The following is a 7318-nucleotide window of genomic DNA, read 5'->3' on the forward strand; positions in this document are numbered from 1 at the left end:
ATGTGCAGCATGTTGGGAATTCAGCTGAATCATAAATTCCTTAATCCCTTGAAGTTCAAGAAGGAATTATATAAAGAAAACAAGCTATTCAAATTCCAAGAGATTAATGTAAAACCATAGCACAAGCATCTGGGGAGCAACTGGAAATCTGAAGCACAGATGCCAGTACTGAGGCATGAGAAACACCACGGGAGCACAATTTTAAGTGCTCAGAGGTTCATCTGCTCCAGCAGCAGCCTTGGCTTAAGGAACCTCTGTCATCTCCCTCACCACTTGCCTAGCCCCCAGGAGCTGCACTAGCACAGGGGAGGTCACATATGCAGAGGGGGCTGCTTATGCCTATGATGCTGCCAAAAAGTAAATGAAATAAGATAACACTAACAAAATGTGCACCATTGCAGCCTAAATAAACCAGAGGCTTCCAGATATGGATTTCATCCACCCAACTTGTCCCAGCACAGCATATTTGGAAAAACCCTCCTGTGGCCATCCTCAATGGCCAAGAGGGAGGTGGCTTCCTGGGCAAGAGCAAGCAGTGCTGATCTTAAAAGACATTTCCTAGAAAAATATCAGTAGAATTAAAGAGTTTTTAGCATGAGAATGATACCAAGACAATACACCAAGACTGTTTTAAAACAAATTTGTTCTGCCTAAATCTATTTGCTTTCCCTCCAGGGCAGGAGTTTCACTTCTCTGAAAGCAGAGCAGCTGTGGATTGCAGAATTATGGAATGGGTAATGTTGGAAGGCACCATGAAGGTCAATCCAGTCCAATCTGCCTGCTCAAGCAGGGTCCCCTGGACCACGTTACTCGGATTGTGTCCAAGCTCCTTTTGAAAATCAGTGCTTAGTCACCCTCACAGCAAAGAAGTCCTTGTTCATGGTCAGGTGGGATGGCTGGGACTGTTGACTTCAACAAGATTTTTAACACTGTCACAAGTACCATTCATGTAAGTAAGTGAGGCCTGACCGTGGCTTGGCACAGATCTGGGAAGCACCACACCTCTGGGCATACAGACCTTGGGCTGGGGGGTCTGCTCCTGCAAAGTTTCTGGGAAGAAGACACAAAACTGTATAGAGATCCATGATCAGAGCAAAACTGCAAGGAGTATTGAGTGCAAGTCCACAGGAGCCTCATCTGAGCCAGAGTCATTAACAATTTGAATGCTGAAATGTAGAGAATGCTTACAAGAGGTCCAGGAACCGCAAGCACAGTGACCAGGAATGGGGGACAGAATCTGATCTCAGAATTATCCAGGAACATTAATAAACCAATAGGATGCAGTTCAAACACGACAAGACAGCATATGGCAATGCAACAGAAGTAAACAACTGTACAAACACAAGGAGGAAATTGCCCATTCAGTAATAACTCTACAAAAATTCAAACACTCCAGAGTAATGACAGGTCATGAATGGGCTGTGTCAGCACATTGCTGTGAAAAGGGAAGCCTCCAGCTGGGAAGTGCAAAAAGGAGTGCACCAGGACAACACAGAAAGAAACACCCCTACTCCAGCTGTTATTGCCAGAGCTTGACTATTTTGCAGTGTCCACTCTTGGCATTCCAGAAACCAAAAGGCAAAAGGTAGCATGACGGACAGACCAGAAATGTGATGTCTGATAAAGCACTGAAGGAACCAACACAGATTAATTTTAAAAAGAAAGAAGGCCTAGAAAAGATGTTGGCCCTCAAAGAAGTAAAAGTTGCTTCCAGAAAGAAATGCAGTAGTGGCATGGCAAGGCAAAGCAAGGCAAGGCAGGGCGGGCAAAGCAGGGAAGGCAAAGCAGTCTTCAGGGAAATTCAGCTCCACAGTGGCTTTGATACCAGGTCCTGATCATGTGCTTGCAGTTCTTCCCTGATCAGTCTCAGAAAACTACTCACTCAACTCTTCCTCATATTTTGGGAATGCCCAAGGTTTGCTGGCAACTCCACATTCGTCCAGGGTCATGTTTTTCAGGTAAGCTCTAGGGAAGTTGATGCCAGAGCTCTGCTTCTTGAGCCTCAGTCTGCCTCACAGGACATGGGCACTTGGCTCCTGCAGTCACTGCCATTTCTCCTCCCTGCAACAAGTGTTGGATAGGCAGAGACATTTCCCACTGTGCCCGCAGAAATCCCTGTCCATGTGGCTATCAGGCATTCTTGGGGAAAACATTTCAGGCATGACTATTTTTGATTGAGATCTTGTGGCCTGAGCTCCACTAGCCTGGGCTTGTTTGGTTTAAGAAGGCGATGAGAAAGTGCTGCCAACAGGGCACTTATCAAGAGCCGTGCAGGACATGAAACAGCAAGAGGCTCATCTCCACTAGCCCAGAACAACCTTTATAAAGAAACCACCACAGGTTTGAGCTATGATACCCTGTTCCTCATGGCATTCTCCCCTTGCAGCACAAACTGGACACCTGCTGTGCTCTGGGCATAGAGAGCCAGGGACAGCCAGGACAGCTGCAGCAGCCGGGCTGAGCAAACCCCAGTGAGGCAGGAGACCCTGGCTCAATTCATGGCTTTTCCCATGGCAAGGACGGAGCCAAAGCAAGGATGGGCACAGCACTTTTGCCAGGGAGGAAAGACAAGTAAATTGGTGGGAATTTCATGGGAGACCCAAGTGTAAACACGACAGGAGAAGGAACCCGCCCAGGCTGAGGGACTGGGGCGCCACCCCAGGGCCCAGCTGGGTGTTAGGGCAGGACTCAGGATGGTCTAAGAGGAGGCAGGTTTGTCTCCGCAAGTCAGGCCCAGCTCCACTGTCCTGAGTTTTTAAGCTGAAAGTCGGTGGGACAGGGCTCAGGAACATCAGTTGCCAATGGGCGACAGTCGTTGCTGGCGCTGGGCCCGAGGCTGGAAGGCAAAACCATCCCGTGCCAGCCATGAGGGCATCCCCGCCCCGCGGCCCACGCGTGGGCCCGGCTGTTCCCACAGGTTTTGCTCCCATCTAGTGGCGGATCCCGGCTCCACACGGGCGCTCGGCAGCCAGGACAAGGCATCCCGGGGTCTGCAGCTTGGCTGGGGCCGGAGCACTCAGACCCCCTCGCTGTGGAGGGACGAGGTGACACAGGCTCAGGGATGGGGCTGGGGGCTGCCCTGAGCGCAGCCCTCTGCCAGGGGACCTGCCCGGCCAAGGGGACACTCCTCAGCCTGTGCTCTGCACGGTTCTCCCCCCTCTCCCACAGAGCTCTCCGTGAAAAACTCATGTTTAACATCTACCCAAGCTTCTTCCCGAGCCGCAACGTCTCTATTTGGGTTTACCTTTCCCTTTCCCAGACCCTCCTCTCCCTGCAAAGTTTGGATCATGCTGGCTGAGACCCCAGCAGATATCGCCAAAATGGGCCATGGACCATGGCACCATCAGCAGGAGCTGCAGCAAGCATTTGGGAATGAAAATCTGAAACTTTCTCAGCACTGGGCAGCCTGGAAGGGAATAAAATGACATCATTCCTCATAGAACAAACCCATTTTGTTAGGCACAAAAGATCACTGTGGAGAAGTTCAGAGGGTAGAATCCAGTGAAGAAAGAAATCTAATACTCATCTGTGAACCAAGATTGGCTTTACAATTTTTCCAAAACCCTGCAAGGGTATACAATATAACTAATAGCTCTGGACAGTCTGCTCTTGCAAGTACTTTGTCCCAGCCCTGAAACACGGGGGTTTTCCCAGCAGCTGTTTTAAACTCAGTCCGTTTTTTTTTTTAACTGCTGGCAGACTGACACCCCTTTTAGAACAGCCCATTGGGGCAATATGCCATGGTCCCATACAGGATGTGTGAGCCAAGTTGGACAGGACAGGCAACCACAGCCCCTGGAGTGTTCAAGGGGGCAGCTCCAGGAGGGTAGCTGGGACCAGGCTGGAAACCAGGATAGCAATAGGAGACAAGAGAGTTAGCAGGTGTGAAGCTGGCAGCCAGAGCTCAGAGAGATGGAACCAGAGCTCCTGAAAAGGAGAGGCAAACCTATGCAGGATTATTTATTTTGGCTGCTAATTTGCTGTCAGTGGAGCCATATGATGAGGTGGTGGGAGGCTTCCAGGGCTGAGGGCAGAAACCCATTTTCAGGTGCCATATGGCCTTAGGTCAGATTAAGCCAGTTAAAATCTTATCCTAAAGCCCTTTACCACAGCAGGAAGCCCAGCTGCTGCGGAGTGGGAAGAAATCATATCCTTGAGTCCTGGTTCTGCAGCACTGCCTCTCAAACTCTCCATCTCTCACAAGCTCTCCTCCTAAAGCACAGGATACATCCCGCCTATCCTGTTCATCACATCTTTCACAATCTTCCCATAAACCTGCTGGTTAATTGGCAGACAGACACATCTAAGTGTTCTGTGCATCCTACTTTACAGCAGAGTTGGGATCCCAGCGTTTTGTTGTCCTGCACATCTCACAGTCTGGTAAGGGGCCACTCACAGCCCACACAATTGATACTTCACGTAGGCATATTTCCCTGTAATGCCCGTAATAACGAACATAAAAGAGCCACAGCCCTTTCCATGTCCCAGTGCCACTAGATGGCACCAGGAGTGTACCCTTCCCAGCCCGGGTGTTCCCGGGGCCCCTGGGGGAACTGGGAGAATCCAGCCCAGCCCTTCCTTGCTGCAGAGCCAGAGACTCCAGCACACGCCAGCGCCTCCTCCTCCTCTTTTCTTCATGGACCGTGGGGTACTGCGGTAAAAGCAGGCATTTCAGCTTTAAAATCCAACCTTCAGTGAGGTACTGGGGGGAATAGCCTGTGGTGGCTTTTGCCATGTTGTCTGTCACATGCACACACCTCCCTTTCCCCACCTGTGGACCAAGCATCACTCCCAGCCGGGTGCTGGAGAGAAAAGCCTCAAAGGTGGGTGCAAGTTATTCTGATTAATATAGGGATTAACGTGTGAGTTTCCCATTGTTGACAGGCTCCTCTTGGGAGGGACAGGAATAAAACACAGTTTACTATATAATTTTGCAATCAGAAGGTTTGCCTTCTCTGAGGTCTCACAGTTTTAGGGATTGATTCTCCTCATGCACATTTGATATCCAACAGAGCTCAGCATGTCCCAGAGTATTATTACTTGTGTTTTTCACTATCAAGCCCTCCATTTCCTGTCACATCCTTGGCAAAGCCACTAAATAAACCAGGGAAGCACAGGCAGCACCTCAGCAAATGTCAGGTCTTTCCTCAGACCTTGCAGCATAATTAAGGAACATCTGCTTTCTGCTGCCCTCAGCATCAAGCCCTGAAGGTGACCCTCAGAGACAGCAGCTCAAATGAGGGCGCTGGCTGGCGAGGCCCTGTAGCAGCACTTCAAAGCAGCCAGCCAAACCCTGGCCCCAAGCAGTGTGGGGGACTGAGGTGACAAATCATTGCTCATCACACAACCTTTCTGCCCAGAGCAGAGCTGGAGATGGAGCGCAGCTTTCAGAAGAGCCAGAGCAGCTTGTCACTCCTTCCTGCCCACATCCCAAGCCTGGCATGTCTGGGTGATGGGCATGCATGACAGTGGCACAACCCTTGTGCCAAGGGGATCCCAGTGAAACCTGGGATGCAAAGGGAGTGGGGGAGGGATTTTGTGCAGGGAAAAAGTGATCCTGTCCTGTTCACAGAGGTGGAGTCACTGGAAGAAAGGCCAAGTGGGAGATGCAAAGCGCAGCTCCATTGTGGCACTGGAAGGCTGGTGGCAATGGCAGGGCTGTCCCTGCCCACATCCTAAGGCCACAAGGTAATCCTGCAGGAGGATCCTGAGTGTGACCCTGCTTCCCAGCCCTCTGCAGAGAGTGGCACAAATCCCACACAAGTGCTTTAACCTCAGGTTAAGGGTGAAAGCTAGAAAGGAGGAGGCTGGATCACTTGGGAAGTTCAGGTCACACAACAGAGTGGGTTAAAATCCCTCATCCTCCTTCCCTGTAGCCTCCTCTCCCCTCCCTGATCACCTCAGACAATCCTAGGGAGTGACCCAGCATTCTCTTGCCACTGCCTCCCCTCCTGGGGAGCCGCCAGGAGCCTCCCCACACACCATCTGCTCTCCTCAGGTGACCTGTGGGTGCCCAAGGACATCCCTCCCACACCATCTTCCTCCACACCAGGCCACCTCTCCCCATCACCCCTAGCCAACATTCCTGGCCCTCTGGCTCTGGAAAACTTCCTTAAACTCATGGACAACTCAAGTCTTTATTTGGTCTCTCCATGAGTGAATGCTTCACACATGGTGCAAAAACTTGCTGCTACAAAACCTGTACGCAGCAATGGCAAGCCTGGTGTCCCTCAGGGCTCCCAGCTGCTGTTTCCAAGCAGAACACACCCTTGTCTGACTGCAGATGTCAAACAGCACAGACACACATAGACATCGACATGAGCATGGCCAGAGCTGTCCGCATGCTGAAGGATTATTTTTTGCCCGACAGTGATGGAAGTGTCAGAAAGGGTTTTATTTATTTTCTCTGGAAGGCTTGTTGCTTGAAATCCCCGTTGGCAGAGGCTGACCCTGACCCTGCTGTCACAATAGGGTCTGCCATGCAGGTCTGACATCCCTTCCCACCCTTGAAAAAATGTACAATTCAGCAGGAGGACAGGGTGACTGGCCCAGAGTGCCTGGCAGGGCTGGCGACCTTCAGAAGGCAGGCACTCCTCCAGCCCTGCAGCCCAACCCGTGCCCACCCAGCCAGGTTGCAGCTCCCCCAGATTCCCCAGCCTTCCCATCTCCCAGGAAAGGCCTCACTGAAGCCACAATGGACAGCTATGAAATGTTAGGGACACCAGCACTGGCCTTTTGAGCACCCATGCAGTCAGAAAGGGCAGGTAGGCCACAGGATGCACTCACTGCCCTTCAGTGACATGGGGGATGAAATGCAACAGTGCCAAGGTCTCCTGGTGCCCTGAAAGCACACAGAGGACTCCCTGGAAATGGAGCAACCTGTTTCTTCCTTCTCCTCTGACACTCACCCCATGCTCAGCACCACACCAGGAACAAAGCTAATGACAATTACAAGCCTGCCCTGGCTCATTCCCAGCTCACAGGACCCCATCTGCATGCAGAGCTCTGGGATAGGGCACTTGTATCCCTGGGGTGATGACACAGCACTGCAGAATGTGGCAGCACCCAGCTGGGTCTGCATTTCTCAGGGTATCAGGGCATGACTTGTCCGCTGCTATACTCATTGAAAAGTTATACACAAATTTTCCCTCTTCTTGTTAAGGAAGCAGACTTGAGGGGGAATGGCTTCTCAGAAAAGCACTGGCACATCTGAGGTAGAGTTTTTTGCTTGGTTGTGGTGTCAGAGAGGAGCAGTAATGGCCTATATTCACACAATAGCAAAGGAGGGCCTTGAACCACATCCAGCTTGGGCGCTGTG

Source organism: Sturnus vulgaris, chromosome 6 (genome assembly GCF_052056855.1).
Source record: "Sturnus vulgaris isolate bStuVul1 chromosome 6, bStuVul1.hap1, whole genome shotgun sequence".
Taxonomy (NCBI): Eukaryota; Metazoa; Chordata; class Aves; order Passeriformes; family Sturnidae; genus Sturnus; species Sturnus vulgaris.